Below are 20,465 nucleotides of genomic sequence, written 5' to 3'. Positions count from 1 at the left end.
GTTAGGCCAAACATTACATGTTGTTATGGATTATGAAATTCAGAAAACACTGCCTCCTATTTGTGTATAGCTATACCATTAAACAGTATTTTCACTTAGTTTGTCTCTGTTGATCTTTATAACAATCTTGTGTGGTTAGTATTTTTATTTCCAGTTTATGAATGAGAAACTTTAAGGTTACAAGTAAATGGTAGAAGTGTTACTCTAACCTTTATTGTTACTACTTTGAAATTAGGCAGGTTTTATTATGTGCCAGGCACTATGTTGTACATTCTGAAATTCATTCTCTCTCTGAATCTTTATAAAACACTGTGAGGTAAATGTTATTATTATTTTTAGAATTATTATGAGTTTTTTTTTTTTTAACTTGGCTCTTGATGAGGCTAAGTAACAGTAACTTCTTGAGGTCATGCCTTTAGTCAATGGCAGAGCCAAGACTTTAGCCAGGTTTGTCTGACACTGGAGTTCATGCTTTCACTCTGGGTATTGTTAAGGCAGATTGCCTGGCCTGATTATAGTCTTCTAATTAGATGTCTGTGTCCTAAGAAGGATGAGTGGTAGTGTTTCTAGGCAAGTTACCAGTACACATTATACATTATAGCAGGCTGCCAGTATACATTATATAAAGCCATGCTATACAACTCATTCTAGAAAGAACAGAAAGCAACAGGAAGATCTAATAGGAAGGAAAGCAGACATTCAAAGTATAAAAATTAAAATGAAATGAAATACAATTGTGCATTTTTAGAAAACTTGATAAAAATAGCATTTCACACGCTTCAGAAGTACAAAGAGTGGGAAAGGCATAAGTTGTGATCTGCATACATTCTGATAATGTTAGCCATTCTTCTTGAAGAAGCAGTAGGATTGGCCTGTGTTTTATAGGCTTTTGAGTGTTGTTTGGTGTTTCGTTTATGGGCTCATTTTTCCATTACTAATACCAGCTGGCATTTGACCTTTCATGCTTCTGCCTTTGGCAGTATAGTCTTTCTAACTTCAATGTACAGTATGGCCTTTGTGTTTTAAATCAGAAATTTATTTTAATCAAATACATCTTGTAGTGTTGTGCTAGTGCTTTTCCCTCATTGACAGTAAAGTCTCATTGATGCTGTATTTACTCTGGATTTCTTTATGCAATTTCAAAATGAAAAATTTTGATTCTGGTGGTTCTGGTTGTAGTCCAGTGATTAGTCTCAACACAAAAGAAATAACAAAATGTTAATTCATTTTCCCCTGAAGCTGACTCTGGACTAGAAGTCAAAACAAAATATTTTCTATTAACTAATTTCATGAGAATTCAATATGAATAAATGACTTGGCAGTATCTTTTTTTTTTAATCCCAAGTTAAGCTTTTCTCATGACTTTATATCATCTACTACTGATGGTGATGAAAATTCCCAGGAGTTAATATGTTACCTTATCCTGATATCTTTCAATTGACATCTTGAATGATCAGAATGATCTTTCAATCATTTTTAAATCTCTATCCACTGAGATGCATTTATCAGCTGTCCATATTCATTTAACTTCGAATACTTACCAATTGCATTTTAATATCACTTGTTTCTGGTAGTCTAGGGGAGGCTGTGTCAGAAAGGGGTAGCATGCAGAATGGCCTTTCACCTAAATGGATTCTATCTTGCATGGTGACTTACTTGAAAGCCATGAGTGACGGATCTGGGATATATAAGTTTAGGCCTATATTTTGTAAGTGATTTTCTTTCAGAGAGATTCCCTGAAAATGTCAGAGCACCTGCTTTTTGATAGAGACAGTCTATGCAGCCCTTGATGGTCTGGCCTGAAATCAAGGAGTCAGAGAACAAATATAGGGTAGGGGATTTTTTTTTTTTTTTACAGAGTTTCACACTGCCGCCCAGCCTGGAGTGCAGTGGCGTGATCTCGGCTCACTGCAACCTCCACCTCCTGGGTTCAAACGATTCTCCTGCCTCAGCCTCCCTAGTAGCTGGGATTACAGGTGTGTGCCACCATGCCTGCCTAATTTTTGTGTTTTTAGTAGAGACAAGGTTTCACCATGTTGGCCAGGCTGGTCTTGTACTCCTGACCTCAGGTGATCCACCCCCCTTGGCCTCCCATAGTGCTGAGATTACAGGCATGAACCACTGTGCCTGGCCTAGGGTAGGGTCTTTAGAAGGGCTTTGAAGGGTGTTGTGAGCCATCAGGCCAGTATCCTCATTTGAGACATTTTGTGTAGTTCAGCTATTTATTCAGTTAAAAAAATCTCCATGGAAATGATATGTAGAAGTCTGTGGTATTTCTCTCATTCCATCTTATGAGTTAAAAAAATCAATCCTAATTCTAATTTTTTCTTTTTTTTGTATGATTGGAATCAAAATATGCATAACCTTTGTATCTTTCAGCAAAATACAGGCTGGTTCTTGACTTTTTGGTGGGCTGCTGGAATTACATTCTAGGTTCTCAGACTTTAGGGACTTAAGCTGAGGCCTGGGCTGACCTTGGGAATGTGCTTTGTTATACCTCTGGGAGTAGCACTGAGCAAAGCAGGTTGGGAGCCAGGATTCCAGTACAGGCAGGAAGGAGTAAATAATTAGGTTAGATAAGAAATTATTTGCCTTCCTTTCAGCAGGTGGACAAGCTAACAAGGAAAACATAATAAAGGAAATAAAGCTCACTTAAAGAGGGAAAAGGCCAATAATGGAATCACTTAAAACTTTTTATTGAAGAAAATGGGATTCCCTTGCACTCTTGTTTGAAATGTGTTTTGGATATGCGTTGTTTTATATCAGATTTGGATATAGAATTATGACATTGTCCAGCCATAGCAACTACTTTGTTAATTACAACTAGTTAGTGGATACCTGCTGGTACTGCACTGTAAGTAGTACCAACATATTCTAAATGTTCTTATATAAGAACTAAAATGTTATTATGCAAGAGAAATTCCCTGCTTCCAAGGAGTTTTATAATCTAGCAGAGAGAGAACGTGTACATCCAACACAAGTTGAGAACACTTGCAAAGTAACATATCAATAAGTGGAAAAAAAACAGTGCAAATGGAAGTATTGAGTGATTAAGAGAGTGATGCCAAAGATATGGGGCTGGCTGAGGAAGGATCTGAATTTTGAATTGGATAACGAAGGAGGAGAGAAACAAATTGGCAGACAGAGATGAGGAAGAAAGATATATGTGAGGCCATAGGTTTGGAAGTGAAGCAAGTCACATTTGACATGTTAGTGACAATAAGCAAGACAACAAGCACACAGGCTAGGACAAGGTGGAACTTCCATGGCCGTGGATAATTTGGGATGAATTTGATTATTGATTTGATTCAAGGGAACAGTAGGAAAATGCCATCGATTCTTGAGTATATGCAATGTGCTGAAAATGACAGATACTGGTAATTATTTAGGCAGCAACATCTATGATAGGTTGGAGTAGTGGAGCTAAGGGTGGAGAAAATATTAGGGAGCTGTTTTGTAACCTAGATTTAAAGTAACGAAGGTTTAGAGGAGGGCTTTGGGAAAGTCTGCTGGGTTAGGAAAAAAAATGAGCTCAGTTTTTGAGATACTACTTTTCAGATGTAGCAATCATATCCTGAGATGACCGGTCAGTTACTAGACAGGATTACAGTTTGAGAGCTCAAGTCTTGGCCATTGACTTTGGAGGCATTTGTGCAAGGTGATAGTTCAGTAATGCATGTGGAGTATGTATCATGGTGGTGACTATTGAGGGAGAAATGCAGAAAGCTGAGTTTGGAACCTTAGAAGCAGCTGCCAGCCAAGGGGGTGGAGGCAGGCAAAAAGTATAGTCAGCAAATGAGACAAAGAGGTATTAGAAGAACACAGAGAACACCCAGGGAAACCATGCGAGGAGAGAATTTCAGCAGTGCTAACTGAAGCATAGAGGTCAAGGGGATTGAAGACTTGAGAAAGACCTATTCGACTTCTCAAGGGAAAGGTCTTTGGAGACTTAGAAAAATTTGTTTCCAGTGAAGTTTCAGTGCAAAAGTGCATCAGGGATTTTCTAGGTACTCTGCATGACAAGGGGATTAATGTTTAATAAATAAATCCCTTCTGTAATTGCTTTAGCACATATGACTGGGTATCTGGGTCTTCAATATTTCAAGGGAAATGGTGAGGTCACTGCAGAAAGGAATTGAGGTTAGATTTCTCATATTATACAAACCCATCAGGTGATTTTTATATTATGTGGGAGAGAAACTCTCAGAGCTAAACTATTGGGCCTATTTAGATTCACAAGATCCTAGTGGCTCTGGGAAAAATCTTTGGGAAAATGTAAAACCTGAGCAGTGTTAGAAAGCCTCTTCTTTGGTCCTGTTATTTGGTTTATGTTAATGAATTTGCTTGGAGTATTTGTCAGAGATGTTGAGTTGTGGAAAATAATAAAAATCAGATTAAAATTTACCAAAATAATTAATATCAATTTACATGGAAGTGGAGGCACCAAAGAATTTTGGTCAAGACAGAATCAAAGCTCCAAATTTAATGACCTACAGTTAACATCATGCCAAAAGAACAGAGCCATTTTGTAAGAAACAACAGTCTAGTTGAATAAATGGAGGTGATAAGTTAGATATGGTGAAGAACTCAAATTTTAAAAGACAAGAGACACTTTCTCATGACTTAAGAAGAGAAATTTGTATTAGGAGATATACCTAATGCTAAATGATGAGTTAATGGATGCAGCACACCAGCATGGCACATGTATACATATGTAACAAACCTGCACGTTGTGCACATGTACCCTAAAACTTAAAGTATAATAATAATAAAATTACAAAAAAGTTGGTTATAATGTGGGATCTGAAATAATAGTGATAAGATATTCATAACTGTGGCCATTAAAATCCATTGACCTATAGTTTTTTTGTTCATGCATGATTTTTTTTTTTGAGACAGGGTCTCACTCTGCCACCCAGGCTGGAGTGCAGTGGCAAAATCATAGCTCACTGTAGCCTGGAACTCCTGGGCTCCAGCAATCCTCTCATCTCAGCCTCCTGATTAGCTAGGACTACAGGCATATACCACCACAGCTGGCTAAATTTTTGTCTATAGTGAAAAGGGAAAATAATGTCTTAGTTTTACTGTAAAATAGTATTGCCCTCATAGGCACCCCAAAAGGGTCCTCAGCCCACACTCCTAGAATTGATGCCTTAATACTATGCAATTCTCAAGTTGTTATTACTAATAAATTAAAAAATTAAAATTCTCTTTGCTGTATTTTTTAAAAGAGTGAAAAAGTACTTTACAATTCTATATTACTTTATTATCAAATTGTGAATGGGTTATTACCAATGTTGTAGTTAGAATTTCTTTTCCTCTCCTAGTTTTTATTTCTGTGGGTATAGTCGGTGTATCTATTTATGGATTACGTGAGATATTTTGATACAGGCATACAATGCATAATAATCACATCAGCATTTATCCTTTCTTTGTGTTACAAACAATCCAGTCATACTCTTTTAGTTATTTTAAAATGTCCAATAAATTATTGTTGACTATAAAAAAAAAGAAGAGAAATTTGTAGAAAGAAACCAAACTTCTAAATTTATCTTCGATTCAACTAATTAGCAGTAGTCTCAATTATAAAACCTGAATCTATAATACGATCTAACTTAGGTGTAATTAGATGAAAATGTAGTACTTTTCTGGTGAGTTAAATATGTGATTTTTGATTTATAATCACATCACAACAAATTGGTTGAGAAAGCATGAAGGTGAAGAAGAGATTAAATTTTATTTTGGCCTTTAGCTCAGTTTTATGTTCAGATGGTAGTTTCCCAGTTATAGCAAAACTGTACTTAGCCCCTCCTTAGTTCTAGGAACTAAGTTCTAGGAAGTAAGGAGGGACTAAGTACAGTTTTGGCATAATTGAGGATGTGACTTTAATGTTGCTATAGATTTTCATATCTCTGCAATAAAACATGAATTGCTTATGCTGTTTCTCTGATATAAAATACAGAGTTTTCCAATGCTCTATAAAATGTAATTTAGACAGACGAACATGAAACTATTCTTAAACTTGGATTGCCTGGGATTCTGAAATTTTTCTGGTTATTTGTTCAAATTGATACCTGACTATGATATTCACAACATTTCTTGATTTTCCCAACAGCTGCTATACAATATAGGATGTATATTGAATTGAAATAATAAATAGGCGGGAAAAAATGAGAGGAAAAAAGATAGGTACAAACGAAAGAGGAAAGAACAAATGTAAATCATTGAATAGTTATGATCACAGAGTGTGAGTATGTCTTACTTTTTTTTTTTTTGTTTTTTTTTTTTTTTGAGACAGTCTCACTCTGTCGCCCAGGCTGGAGTGCAGTGGTGCGATTTCGGCTCACTGCAACCTCTGCCCTCTGAGTTCAAGCGATTCTCCTGCCTCAGCCTCCCAAGTAGCTGGGATTACAGGCACCTGCCACTGCGCCCGGCTAATTTTTTGTATTTTTAGTAGAGATGGGGTTTCACCGTCTTGGCCAGGCTGGTCTTGAACTCCTGACCTTGTGATCCACCCGCTTCGGCCTCCCAAAGTGCTGGGATTACAGGCGTGAGCCACCGCACCCGGCCTCAATTTTGTTTTTAAGATTTCTACCTGCCAAGGCAAAATATGAAACCTGACTACTTACTTGATTAATACAGACCACAACTTAAAAACAAATCACTTGCTTAGGAGAAATACAAGTATTATCAACATAAAATCCAGAAGGAGGCTGGGTGCAGTGGCTCACGCCTGTAATCCCAGCACTTTGGGAAGCCGAGCCAGGTGGATCACCTGAGGTCAGGAGTTTGAGACCAGCCTGGCCAACATGTGAAACCCAGTCTCTACTAAAAATACAAAAATTAGCTGGGTGTGGTGATGCACACCTGTAGTCCTAGCTACTTGGGAGGCTGAGGCACAAGAATTGCTTAAACCCGGGAGGCGGAGGTTGCAATGAGCCAAGATCACACCACTGCACTCCAGCCTGGGCGACTCCGTCTAAAAAAAAAAAATCCAGAAAGAAATAAAGAAGACTTTGTATAATGCAATTAATGACACCTTAACAACATCTTGATTAGAGAATAGTCAAGTTTCCCAAATTCCACTGAGCTGGTTTCATGAGTTGGTAGACTGATGGTATCACATAAAAAGTCCTGCAAGGTCAATTCAGTAGTGGGGCTTCAGGTCCAGTTAGATAATTCTTTTAGAACTTAAGTTTGGGATAACTATTTTTCTTTCCACCTCATGTGTTTTGAACTTTCAGGGCATATATTACAACTTATAACGTATCCCTGTCACTCTTAGTCTGAGCGCTCATGTTGAAAGCACGCACTGTGTGAGCTGTCATCTCACTGTGAATCAGCAGGAAGGGTGAGTTTTCATAACATCAGTGAAGGATGAGGTAATTATTACAGAATTGGTTTTTGGAATACATGATAAAGAAATTCTGAGAAAAAAGTGAAAGTCTTCAGTTCCCTAATGGATAACAAAGGAGAACTTAACCTGACAAAAACGTCCAGGAAGAGTTTGTATGTTCCCCTAAAAATGGAAGCATATTAGTAACGACCTTCAATTCTTTCTGGAATGAGGGGGAAATTCCAAAAATAAACTAAATAAAATAAGCAGTAAGATTTCTTTGAATTTAAGGGAGAAGCACATTCTCCCAGTTAAGAAAGGTGTCTTCTGTGAAGCTGCCTAGGGCTACAGTCAAACAGATTCCCCCTGACGGGTGTGGAACTTGTCTTCACTCTGCAGAATGGCCTGTTCATTGTATTTCCCTTGGCATGTGATTCAGGTTGTTGGAGACCTTGGTAAACTCATCATATTAGATCATGGGTTGATGTAAGTTCATGTTTGGATGTTTTAAAATTGGTTGGAACCTGGCTAGGGGAAGAACGTATGTCTACAACTGGCCCTGAAAGAGATTAAACATGTTTGAGATGTTTTTTTAATGGCAGTGGAGTGGGTAGTAATGTTTCTTTTGCTGTGAGCCAGCAAGTGTGCCTGTTAGGAGAGCATTCCCGAACTCATGATGAATCAAAGACTGATTAACTGTACTTTAAGTACGGCATCTGGAAATTGCTTGTGAGAGAGATTTTGCCATCAATTACAGAAGACACATATGTCACTGGATTTAGGACCAAAGACAGGGACAACCCTTTACCAAACTGATTTCTACTTTACTGTGGGTCCTCTTTTAATGTAAACTTTCGGACTTGCTGCTTCAAAAGTAGTTGGCTTTCTTCTGCTAGTGATATGTAAAGAATGAATGGTGCCCATAATTGTTATAAATATAATATGCAGAGTTATATTTAATTTATAACATAAGTCACCAGTCAAAAAGACAGTTTAGTTTTTTCCTATGACAAAAATCCAATCTTACTCAGTAAAACAAATGATTTACAACTCATTGCTTTTCTGAGACTAGTATTTACTGTGCTATAATTTCAGGCATTTAGGTTTGCTGAAGGCATAAGGTATACTTTTTTAGATGTTAAATTTTTAGATATGGTTGATTGGGGGAAATTAACAATTTCAATGTTTGAAGTGGTAAACAGCTCATTTCTGCAGGGAGTGATAATTGGGAATGTAGATCATTGGAGATGGACTGAATTTAGGAACATCATGGTTGTAGATGTGGATTTAGGAGCTATCTGCTTAGATTTCGTGTCTTTTCCCATGATACTCTAACTCACAGGAACGGAACTGTTGCTGTATCTCTCTATACTTACAAATGGTGAGGGATTATCTCTTGAGCTGAGGGGACAGATTAGACCCTGGAGCTGCAAACCCTAGGTGTATATCCAGCAACCCCTGGACTGGTACTTTCATTGTGGGATGTATACATCCTTTTAAATACCAACAGAAGAAATTTTCAGAGGTTTTACCTTGATTTTCCTAAAAGAGGAAGCAATCATAGAACTGAATTCCTTTTCATAATTCTTCAAAATTGATTGGAGAAGAAAATTGCCTTTTCTCTCCTGCCTTTTCATTTTGAGGAACCCTTAATGATGTCACTTATTTTAAATCAAAGATGCTTATTTATTGCAGCATCTGTTCAGTCCTCCATTTCTTCCTTTCCTCTCCTCTCCTCTCCTCTTCTTTTCTTTCTTTCTTTTTTTTTACATGGAGTCTCGCTCTGTCACCCAGGCTGGAGTGCAATGGTGTGATCTCGGTTCACTGTAACCTCTGCCTTCTGGGCTCAAGTGATTCTCCTGCCTCAGCCTCCAGAGTAGCTGGGATTATAGACGCACACCACCATGCCTGGCTAATTTTTGTGTTTTTAGTAGAGACAGGGGTTTCACCATGTTGGCCAGGCTGGTCTTGAACTCATGTCCTTACGTGATCCACCAGCCTTGGCCTCCCAAAGTGCTGGGATTACAGTCATGAACCACCGTGCCTGGCCTCAGTCCTCCATTTCTAAGGCATTGTATCATTCAGTGGTTGTTTAATAACCTTAGACAAAATCTAAGGTTTAACAACCACTGAATGTTACAGTGGTTCAAGAATACAATGACACAATGGTCCAAGAATTGAACCAACTCTTTTTAACCTGTTTTTTTTCATTTTCTTTCTTTTTATACCTTATACAAATAAAATATGACTGTGTTTTTATTTTCATAGTATAAACAATATGGAAAATAAAAAGCTATATGATACAGAGCATAAATAATGGAGCAGAAAGTGAAAGTCTCTCTTCAAACATTTGCCCTGAGCCTACTGAAGAGTTATTCATCTACTCTCTTCTCTTTGGATTTACACGCATTTAAATGTACATGTAGAAAGATACTAACTTGTGTTTTGCAATAGATAAATTGACTTGTCTCATGTATAATGATCAATAAACTGTTAACCTGAAAATTCACTTTGTACCTCTTAATGGCTGGCAGCATTTCTATATTAAAAGAAACGTGGAAAAATAGCAAAACTCTACATTCCTGAAGTTTATTTTTATTCAGAGTTGGGTGTATTTTTTTGGGGGGGAACCATTGGTACTTTTTTTTATACATGGTAGACTAAATTATAATGTTTTAAAAATCAAAAGGTATTTGGAGAGATGGAAATATGATTTGATGATTTCTAGTAACTATATGTATTGTCTCCATAATATTTTCTTAATTTAAAAAGGTGGTTAACTTATGTGTGTTTGGCATATTTTTGAGTTGATAATCTCAAATAATTCTTCACTTATTACACATACTTGAAAATCTGCTCTCTCAGTTTTTCAAGTTAAAAGTATTCTGTCCTTGTGGATCTGTCATTTCACAGACCTATCTGTTTGCTTTGTTGGCTAGGTGATAGAAAATAAAGGGCAGAACATAAGAAATTATCCTTCATTGGATATTAGTTCGTTCTCTCGTCTGGATTTTAAAGTATTACTGGAAAAAAATCCTCTAATCTTCTATTAAAGATAAGATAAGTTCTTACAATGTATAGGTTGTTTGTAGGACTGAGAAGTATTAGAAATATGTCTTGGCTCAACTAGTTGGCCACCCTTGAGAGCCAGTAATACCAAGTGGCTAAGCTTAGTTGCACCCAGTGGCAAGAGACATTCTGAGGTTTCCCATGTATTGGGAGGAGGCCCAAGACAAAGAGGTCCTTGTAAAACTCAGCTAGAGACTTGGCTGTGGGACAGAGTCCTAGAAGAATCTACATTAACTGTGCCCTACCCAGAGGCATGCTGCTACAGCCTTTGTGCTGGGAACCACCAGCATCATGGAATGAGTTTGCGTCTCCAGGTAGACACTCTGAGCTTCTTTTGCTTACTGACCCTGTTACTACCCCTGAGCGCTGCAGCTGCCGTGTAGCATCATACATCTTCTCTGCAAAGTCATATTACACTGAGATTGTTAGAAACTGTCCGTCCTTTGTTTTCATGTGTGTGGTTGTTGCTGTAGAATATAATTACTTATCCTTACATCTAGCTTTCTGGCTTGATACACACACACAGACAAACACACACACACACACACACACACACACACACACTCTTTGGCAAAAGAAATGAATGTATTGGTGAATCTTTTTTTTTTTTTTTTGAGTTAGAATCTAGCTCTGTCGCCCAGGCTGGAGTGCAGTGGTGTAATATAGGCTCATCGCAACCTCCGCCTCCGAGGTTCAAGTGATTCTCCTGCCTCGGCCTCCTGAGTAGCTGGGAATACAGGGATGTGCCACCACCCCTGGCTAATTTTTGTATTTTTAGTAGAGACAGGGTTTCACCATGTTGATTGGGCTGATCTAGAACTCCTGACCACAAGTGATCCGCCTGCCTCAGCCTCCCAAAGTGCTGGGATTATAGGCTTGAGCCACCGTGCCCAGCCAGCATTGGTAAATCTTATGTATAATTTTAAAATTAACCAATACATTCATTTCCTTTGGCAAAGTATAAAAAGCATAGGATTTGAATTTGGAAGACCTTGGTTCAAGTTCTGCTTCTGCCACTTAGTAGTACTGTGACCTTTCTGAGGCTCTGTTTCCATTTTCATTCCCCATCTTGGTTGAGGCTTGTGAGCTTCAAATGAGAAAATATATTTAAAAGCATTTTGTGAACCATAAACTGCCACACAAATGTTGATTATTGTTAATATTTTATATTTAGTCTTGCTGGTACAATAAAAAGTTAGTAATAAATGCCCCATGAGCTGTCTTAATTCCAGAGAAGACATATGAACTAATATACCCAGCTTGGGTCATCAAAAGGTATATTTATATAAGGGCTACTGCTAAGCAGTGACAATCACGGGTGTGCTAATTTCATCCTGGGATCTGCAAGCAGCCTTAGGTGGAGAAAGGAGGAGGCACAGAACAGAGATAAATAAAGGCTTAGTTTCTACACAGCCTTGTGAAAGACTGTGTTTTAAGGGTTGAGTTCAACCATTAAGGTTGATGGTGTTTTATAGTATTTATTGATGCTTAAAAGTAAAATTTATCAGTTTTTAAAAGAATAGTTTTATGAGTCACCAAATTTATAAATATGGTCAAATGTGTATTCCACACTTTTCAGAGAAATTATGTAGCTCTTCTGGTAACAGTGAGAGTCCTTTGCTTACACAGTCAACAACATAGGAAAAGAGATTCAGTTTTCCTATGGCAAGTTTCACATCCTGGAAAATGTTTTATCAGTTGGATGCTGGGGCCATCTCTAGGTTAGAAAGTGTCAATGGGAAGTAGTTCAGGTTCAGATATGGGTAGGATCTGTGCTTCCTAGTTTGGAGAAGGGTTTCTGATGATGAGTTGGGATTTGGTTTTCATTCTTCTGGCCTCGTAGATAAGTGGCCAGTTTCATTTCATTGATTGGCTCTATCTTCAGTTTATGTGCTCATTCTTTCCATTGGAAACTCCTTTAACTCTTCTGCTGAAAATGTTCTCTAGGGTTCAACTTTAGGGAAATCTTAGCAAATTTTATTTATTACTCTAGCTATTATGTTTATTTTCATAACAGCTTTTCTGAAGGAGGACATCTAACACATCTAGGTGTTCATAATGTGAGCCTCATTTGTATTTTCAGAGAAAAGTTTTATCTTGAGTTTGAATGAACTGTGGAATTAGCTGAGTTAAGAGACTCTCATTTTTGCTATCCATGAGGCAGAAAAGTGGTGTGAAGGATATATGACTTCAGCCAATTGACTACTGACCAGTCTTTCTATTGTTTAGGCCATAGGAAATAGGGCATTTGGAGACAGGTGCTAAGGAAATGAGTAGCACTTTTGTGTGTGTGTGGTTGTAGGAACCACTGTACACCCTAGAACACTTTATTAAGACCTTACTGCTTATGTAATTGAAAAGACATTGATTGAGCTACAGGTACCTGGTCAGACATTGAGAGACCTGTACTTGGTCTCAGGATGCTCTGTGTAGAGCTTCCCCAGGCTGTTGGGAGCTGGGAGACTGCTTGGCCTGGACAGGACCCAGAATAAGAAGCATGGTACCTCCTATAAGCCTCCGAGTAGGCTGTGGGCTTCAAGATGGCTCTCAGGATGATCAGAGAGGTCAGGAGTGTAGGCTTAAGCCAGGGCCCAGGGCCAACATTCTCTGAGATGAGTCAAGCCCCAACCCTCTCTGGGGTTTCCAGAACAAAGGCTTGATGTGGGGAGCCAGCGTTGTGGAGAGGGCAGGGGGCATGTCTCTAGGCATTGCTGGAACTGAGGGAGATTGTCAGAGTGGCTGGGGTAATGTTTGTATAATCTGTGGCAGTTGGTCCTTCCTGCATGACAGTGGGAGGTTGAATGTCCCTTATGGGAGAGTCATACACCAGGGCTGGGCTGGAGCAGCCAGCCAGAGGGCGTTGGGGCAGTGGCTCTGCTGGGGTGACCAAAGTAGGGAAGGAAAGCCACTTGTTGCGCACACCCCGTTTTGATCAACTGCTTTCATGCAGGATGAGGCAGGGATAGGATCATTTCTCAGGCCCAGGTATTGATGTTTTCTTAATTCTTTAGTCTGGAAGAACTTGATGAGAGGGCAGGAGGATGTTAAGAATTTCCTTAATCAAACCCATTTTTCATGTCTCCTAGGGCTACCCCTTCATCTGCACATCTGCAGAGAATAACCTGACTCCTCTCACTTCTCCAGCTTTTCTCACAAGGCAGTTGTTACTGGACTGCTGAGGGAAGTGGAAGGGAAGCCTGGGAGGGGGCTCTGATGGTGGCACCCAATATACAGGGTCTGGAGTCAGGGTGAAGGAGGTCAGGGACTAGTGTCTGCCATAGCACGGGCACACGGCCAGGCTAATGATGAGCAGCACGGCCAGGAAGAAGGTGGCTGTGAGCTGCAGCCACAGCAGGACTGCTGAGAGCACGGCATTGACCACCAGTGAGCAGGACAGAATGAAGAGGCATGGGATGCTGCTGCTGTGCTTCATGACAGCGGACATGACAGGAGCAGTCCATTTAGCCCTGCCTCAGCACCACAAGTTCTGCCCATGCTGACAAGCCTTCCAGGAGGCCTGGGCCGGGGCCACTAGCGGCATGCAGATCTAGATTCAGGAGCACACCAAAGGTGTAGAGGAAGACATTCTGAAGTGCCAGGGGCAGCTGCCGTCTCTTCATGAGCAGCTCTGTATGCAGTGACGACAGGCTTGAGATGAGGCAGTCCAGGATGAGGAGCAGCAGGCCCAGCGGAGTGATATGTAGGGGCATGGGGCTGGCAGCAGCTTCCGGAGGGGGCCTGGGAAGGGTGTTCCGAAGGTCTTACAGGCCATCTGGTGGATAGCAGGCCCCCACAGCCATCCGCAGCAGCAGTGCTAACCCCTGAGGTGCAGAGAAGCAGTGCTGGAGGCAGAGACAGTGGAACAGGGCCCACTTCCAATCTTGAGATTGCTCAGCACATGGTAGGTGCTGGGGTCCATGTCACACTGAAGATAGATCACCAGGTTGTTGTTAGTGCCATAGATCAGGGCTGATCATGTGAAGGGAGCAGCTTAGTGCCAGAGTGGGGGCCCCCTACAGCCATGCTTGCCAGCCCACTAGAAGGGAGAAGGTGCTTAACAGTAGCTTGGTCAACTCAGCTCCACAGCTGAGGAGGGCTGGAAGGACACCTGGCTGTCCACATGGCACAGTGCCAGCATGGGGGATGGGCACCATACGTGGCAGTAGATAGGAGCAGCATCAAGGTCCATTACACTCATACCCACACCAGACCTTGGGTGGCTGGTGTAGTTAGCAAGGGGAGTGGGATTGCAACATATTTACGGGAAATCAAGTTATGGAGCCACCTCCCAGTAGGGAGGAGCCGTGGAACATTGCCAGAGAGGATACTGAGGATCAGAGTCATCTGCCAACTCCATAGTCAGGGCTTGAAGAGTAAGGGACTGGTGGCCCTTGAAGCCACAGTCTTGGGGCCAGTCTGACGGAGTTAGGAGAGGGAAGAAGGAATCTAGGGTACAGGCTGACAAGGTGCTGTGCACACTCTGCAGGAAGGGAGGCAAGGATAAAGGCGGCATGAAAGTTGGAGAAAAAATGGATGACATCCAGGGAATCCAGATAGTAGTGTCTCTACCTGCAGGCCCCAGCTCCTTATTCTGCCTCCCTCATAGCATCTAGAGCTATTCGGGCCCTTGCATAGTGACTGCAAATAGTCAGTCTTTCAATGTCATCTCCATGTTGGGCACAGCATAGCCTGAGCTGCACAGATTGCCAGCGCAGGTGCCCCTTGCAAAGCCCAATACAGCTGATGTCTTCAGTTTGGCCACCACAGCCAGCCAGGAATCCCTTGAGGAATGGGGAGGACAATAGCGAGCCATCCCAGCCACCTCTGCTGTTGACTTCGTCTTCCATGTGCCGCTGCAGGCAATCCAGCTGGTTCTCGAGAAATGCCAGGTCCTTAAGCTTAGGCAGAGAATCCTTGTCATCTGTCATCTTCCCCACCAAACTTCTGAAGAGCACTTTCTATAAGTCAAAAGTAAGGCAGTCTTAGTTTTGTTCTCTATATTTGATGTTTGGTGCACTGCAAAAGATGGCATAGCTTAGAAGGATGTTATTTTATTTCAGTTGCAAGATAGGAAGGGCATTGATAATTGTAGAAATGGGGAGGGGTTACATATATGAGTCTGAGGCTGTATATTTAGTCTTCTGAGCTTTGGAAATAGAGATGATTTTTTTTCAGTCTTAGCAAAGGAAGTATTTTAAAATTTCAGAAACAATCAGGCTATTAATAAAGTATGTTTAAGTGGTAGAAAGAGCAATGCACTAAGAATAATGATTTTTTAAAAATCTTGATTCTGCTAGTAACTTGCTGAGCCTGGACAAGTCCCTTAATGTTTCTGAACCTCTGTCTTCTTACTTATAAAATGATATTTCTATATAACTTAAAAGGTCCCTTCCAGACCTAAAATTCTGTGACTTGATTTTTCTCTATGCTCATAATGATTCTTTGCTTACTTCCACAGAGTATGAAGGTAACAGGTATCCCTTATCAATGAAAATTACCTTTAAAAGTATAAAGCAGCAAACTGTGTTGCAAAGGGAAGGTATGGAAATGAGCTGTGAATCTTGAACCTAATGGGGTTGCCTGTAGCTCATTCTCTTTGATGTGCGCTACCTGCAGTGTTCACTCCTGGTGTGCTGTGATTCTGGAAGAGAGGCACTAGGTCTTGAATGTGTCGTTTTTGACAGCCTGTTTCTAGATGGGACACACATCTAGACACACATCATTTCAATGGTGACCTTCAAGGGCAATGATGCCCCAGCCTTCAATGTGTAACTCTTAGGTAACACTAAAATTGGAACTTGGCAATCATATAGGAAAAGAGGATAATGTCATGTTAGGCCTAAATAGGGTATTTTGGGGATGGAAAACATCAAAGTCTATACTCTACCCAAGTATAGATTTTGGTAAATGGATTTTAGACAGATTGTTTTTCAAGCTCCGTTATGTCTCCTTAGACTTTTTCACTTTTTGTAGTAATCACTTTTTTCTGATGTTTACAATATTCTGTTATAAATGGGGCTTACCATCTGCCATTAAGGAAAGTATAAAAATCAGGCTGTGCCAGTCTTTTTCTCTCCATAAAGTAATTTCCATCAGACCTCATTTTCCTCTGCTTTAGTCTCTTCTGCGAATGTGGTAGTGATCTTAAGTTATATAGCTTGTAAGGTGAGGCACATTACAGATACAAATCTGAGGATTTAGCTGGGCAAGGGAGGGAGAGAAATGGTAAGAAGGGAGGTAGAGGAGTTTATTGATGACTCATGTAATGCTTCATTGTGAGTAAAGAAAAGCAGTTTGGTCATCTATAATAAAATGTAGCCCAAATGGCATTTGCACAGTTGTAAGGTTTATTTCACAGCAAATCAGTATGCCTATTAGCATTTCACACATATCCCTGTCTCTCTGTCAAGAATGTTTGCAGATTCTTTGTTGTTCATGCTTAAAGGCACTTTTTATCTTCTGTTGTCTTGCTAATGGACCTCCTCTTGAAAAGCAACTCTTCCTGTCTACACAGATGAATCTCTTCATGACTACTGTGTTTCAGTTTTTGATTAGCTCCTTGGGAATCACAGTTTCTGTTAGGATGAGCAGAAAGAATAAGATGGGAGGCCGTAATTTAACATTGTAATTCAGGATCAAAATCATAGGCTTTTGTGTGACTTTGAAGTCTTCCTGCTCCTTCTAAACAGAATTGCAGCTATAGCATCCCAGATAGGTGTTTTTCACATCTCTTTTTCTTCCCTTCGTCTTCTTCTTTTACTTCCCTTTCTTCTTCCCCTCCCTCCCTTTTTTCCTTTTTCCCCTCCCTTCCTCCCTCCCTCTGTCCTTCCTTTCTTCTCTGTATTTAAGTACTTGCAATAAAAACACTGACACTTGTCTGCATCTTGAAAACCCCAGATTCAGTTTCATCAACATCTGTTGAATGCCTATTATATTCTTGATTCTGTCCTAGGCCTATTCCTATGCATTGTCTTATTTAATCCCCATAACAATTACTTGAAAAAGCTATTTCATTCCCATTCCATCGATGAAGAAACTTTGGCCTGATTCATAGAGCTAGTATGTGGCAGAGGCTGAATGTGAAATTACATCTTCTGAATTCTTCCTTTACTGGGTAGAAACTCTGTTTCATATGGGAAGTTGTATTAGGGTTCTCCAGAGAAACAGAACCAAGCGGGTATATGGAGATATACATGTGCGTATATATATTTATTATAGGAATTGGCTGTTGTAATTATGGAGGCTGAAAAGTCCCACAGTCTGCTGTCCGCAAGCTTGAGACCAGGGAAAGCCAGTGGTGTAATTCATTCTGAATCCAAAAGCCTGAGAACTGGGGGGCCAATGTCCTGGTGTGAGTCTGAAAGCCCAAGAACCAGGAGTGCTGATGTCTGAGAGCAGGAGAAGATGAATGCCCCAGCTTAAACACAAAGGTGAATTCACCTTTCTGCCATCTTTTTGTTTGATTTTGTCCCTCACCAAATTGGATGATGTCCAAGCACATTGGTTGGGCAACCTTCTTTACTCAGTCTACTGATTCAAATGCTGATCTCGTTCAGAAGAGGCAAACCTAGAAATAATGTTTTACCAGCTGTCTGGGCATTCCTTAGCCCAGTCAAGTTGACAAATAAAATTAATTGTCACATAATTGCTGTTATAAAAGGAACTATACCTTAGTGTGGAAGTAAGCCAGCTATGATTAAGTGAGAACATGTGACCAAATTCTGGGTCCAGATTCTCAATGACTGATTCAGCCTTGGGCAAGGTTTTGACCTTTGTATTTTAGAATCTCTACTGATTAAAAAGAGATAGTAAAAGTTGTCTTAGAGGAGTCTTAATCTATAGCTGTCTGTATTTACTGAAAAACCTTACTTTTACAAAATTTTAATTTTGTGGACAACTTGGAACTCTTTAGTTGGGAAATAAATTCCAGCATAGTTGTTTTAATAGCACCGCAATTAATAGAAGTTATATTATCTAAATCAATTGTTAACAAATATGCTCAGTTACTGGGCAGAATCTTATTTGATGGGAATATCAATACATATTTGTTGAATACCTACTATGTGACTGACACCTTACATTCATGAGCTCATTTAACCCTTATCATTTCTGTAGGTTCTCAATTACTTGCCTCAAAGAATGAGGCTCAGAGGAATTAAATAATTTTTCCAAGGTCACATAACTAGTAGGTGGTGAAGTTGGGATTTGGATCTTTGAATGCACAAAAATAGCACAATTATTACTAGTGTGGGATTTTCAGTTAGATTTAAGTTCCAGTTCTGTCTCTTACTAGCAGTGTAACCTTTGGTGATTGACTTAATCTATCTAAACCTTCATTTTTAGATTGAGCTACTTAAGAGGTCTGTTCCATTCTAAAGATTCAATTGCAACTGTCCCTTTAGCATGGCCTGACACAGTGAGTGAAGTATGCAATGGCACCTGCTTATAAGGGTTTAGCATGTTAAATGAAAGATGAAGCATAAAGATGAAATGTGAGCATTTTTTTCATAATGTATGCTAAAATGTGAAATCATGCAGTTTTAGCAAAAGATACTAGTGTGATGCATGTGTTATATTAGACAGAACTTTGGAGTAGAGCTGGGATATGCAAAACCTTTCCCCATCTTTACCACTAGCACACTGTGAATCTCAGAGCATATTATTTCACTTCCGTGTCCTCTGTGTTTCATCTGTTCATGCATTCATAAAACATCTACAGAGAGACAGCAGTGTGTCCAGGCACACTGTACGAGGAATCTAGGAACTGGAAAAGGAGCTAACACGTGGCGTCTGTTCCCGCATGGGCCAAGGAACTTATAGCCTAATGGGAGGAGAGACAGACATATGAAGATTTTATAATGCAGTGTGAAAAGTGGTATTACAGTGTTCAGAGCCAGGGGAGGTTTTATGGAAGAGCTGACAATTGAAGAAGCAATGAAGATGAGAAGGCACTCTGCCTTATTTATCTTTATAGTAATATTTCCTAAAGCATTGAGTGCAGTGTCCAACACACAGTAGGCACTCAGTAGTGAATTGGATACTGATTTGCAAGCTGGACTTGTTTTCAACAACCATTCCTTCCTATGTTTCTTGTTATAGCTCCTCTACCTCTTTAGGGAGCTCCACAGGGACTCAGTTCAAGTCCCTAATTCTCTTAGTGACAGTACACCAGGGTGGTTAAGAGCATAGGTTCTGAAGTCAGACTTCCTGGTTTCAGTTGCTGTCTTTGCTATTTGTTAGCTGTCTGACCTTGAGCAGTTAGTTAGCTTTCTGTGCCTCTGTTTTCTTGTCTATAAAATGGGATAATAGGCTGGGCGCGGTGGCTCACACCTGTAATCCCAGCACTTTGGGAGGCTGAGGCGGGTGGATCATGAGGTCAAGAGATTGAGACCATCCTGGCCAACATGGTGAAACCCTGTCTGTACTAAAAATACAAAAATTAGCCAGACGCGATGGTGCTTGCACCTGTAGTCCCAGCTACTCAGGAGGCTGAGGCAGGATAATCGCTTGAACCCAGGAGGCGGGGTTGCAGTGAGCTGAGATTGCGCCACTGCACTCTAGTTTGGCAACAGAGTGAGACTCCGTCTCAAAAAAAAATCATAATAATACCTAGCATTATTAAATGGAAAAAATTAAATGCAAAGAACTTTGAATTTGAATGGAGACTAAGCACTAAGGATAGTAATTGCATAATGAATGTTAGCAATTTTTATTTTTCATTTTGATACATTTTGTGCTGAGTTCATTTATTAGAGTGCCACTTCACAAATAACTCAGTTACCTGCAAAAATAGAATTTTTCTGATTGACAGTGATCAAAAAGAAAAGGTGACTTATTTTAGGAAAGATGTTGCTTTTTCTTCGCCTGCTCTTGCTTTAAAGAATGGATCATAAGGTTCTAGTTAATGTCATAAGGAGCTCACATGTATTTTGCTAATTATAAGTCATGCTTCTCAGTGACCCTTTTAACTGTTAAAATGACCTCCAGATTCTGATTTTTCTTCACTCTTTATTAATAGTTAACAAACTGTTTAATGCGCGGTAGGAAAGCCAAGTAAGCC

General features: G+C 40.0%; 1 protein-coding gene and 2 pseudogenes across 3 annotated transcripts in view; 1 reads left to right on the top strand and 2 right to left on the bottom strand.

The window, feature by feature from the left end:
- SLC4A4 (solute carrier family 4 member 4) overlaps positions 1–20,465 on the top strand; it is a 475,003-nt gene that overhangs the window by 189,547 nt on the left and 264,991 nt on the right. The gene's annotated exons all lie outside the window — the stretch shown is intronic.
- On the bottom strand, positions 13,671–14,593 carry LOC107974025 (probable UDP-sugar transporter protein SLC35A4; annotated as a pseudogene).
- Positions 15,054–15,333, bottom strand: LOC129143731 (SLC35A4 upstream open reading frame protein-like; annotated as a pseudogene).

This window comes from Pan troglodytes, chromosome 3, assembly GCF_028858775.2.
Source record: "Pan troglodytes isolate AG18354 chromosome 3, NHGRI_mPanTro3-v2.0_pri, whole genome shotgun sequence".
NCBI lineage: Eukaryota > Metazoa > Chordata > Mammalia > Primates > Hominidae > Pan > Pan troglodytes.
This window is presented reverse-complemented; position numbering and strand designations above follow the sequence as displayed.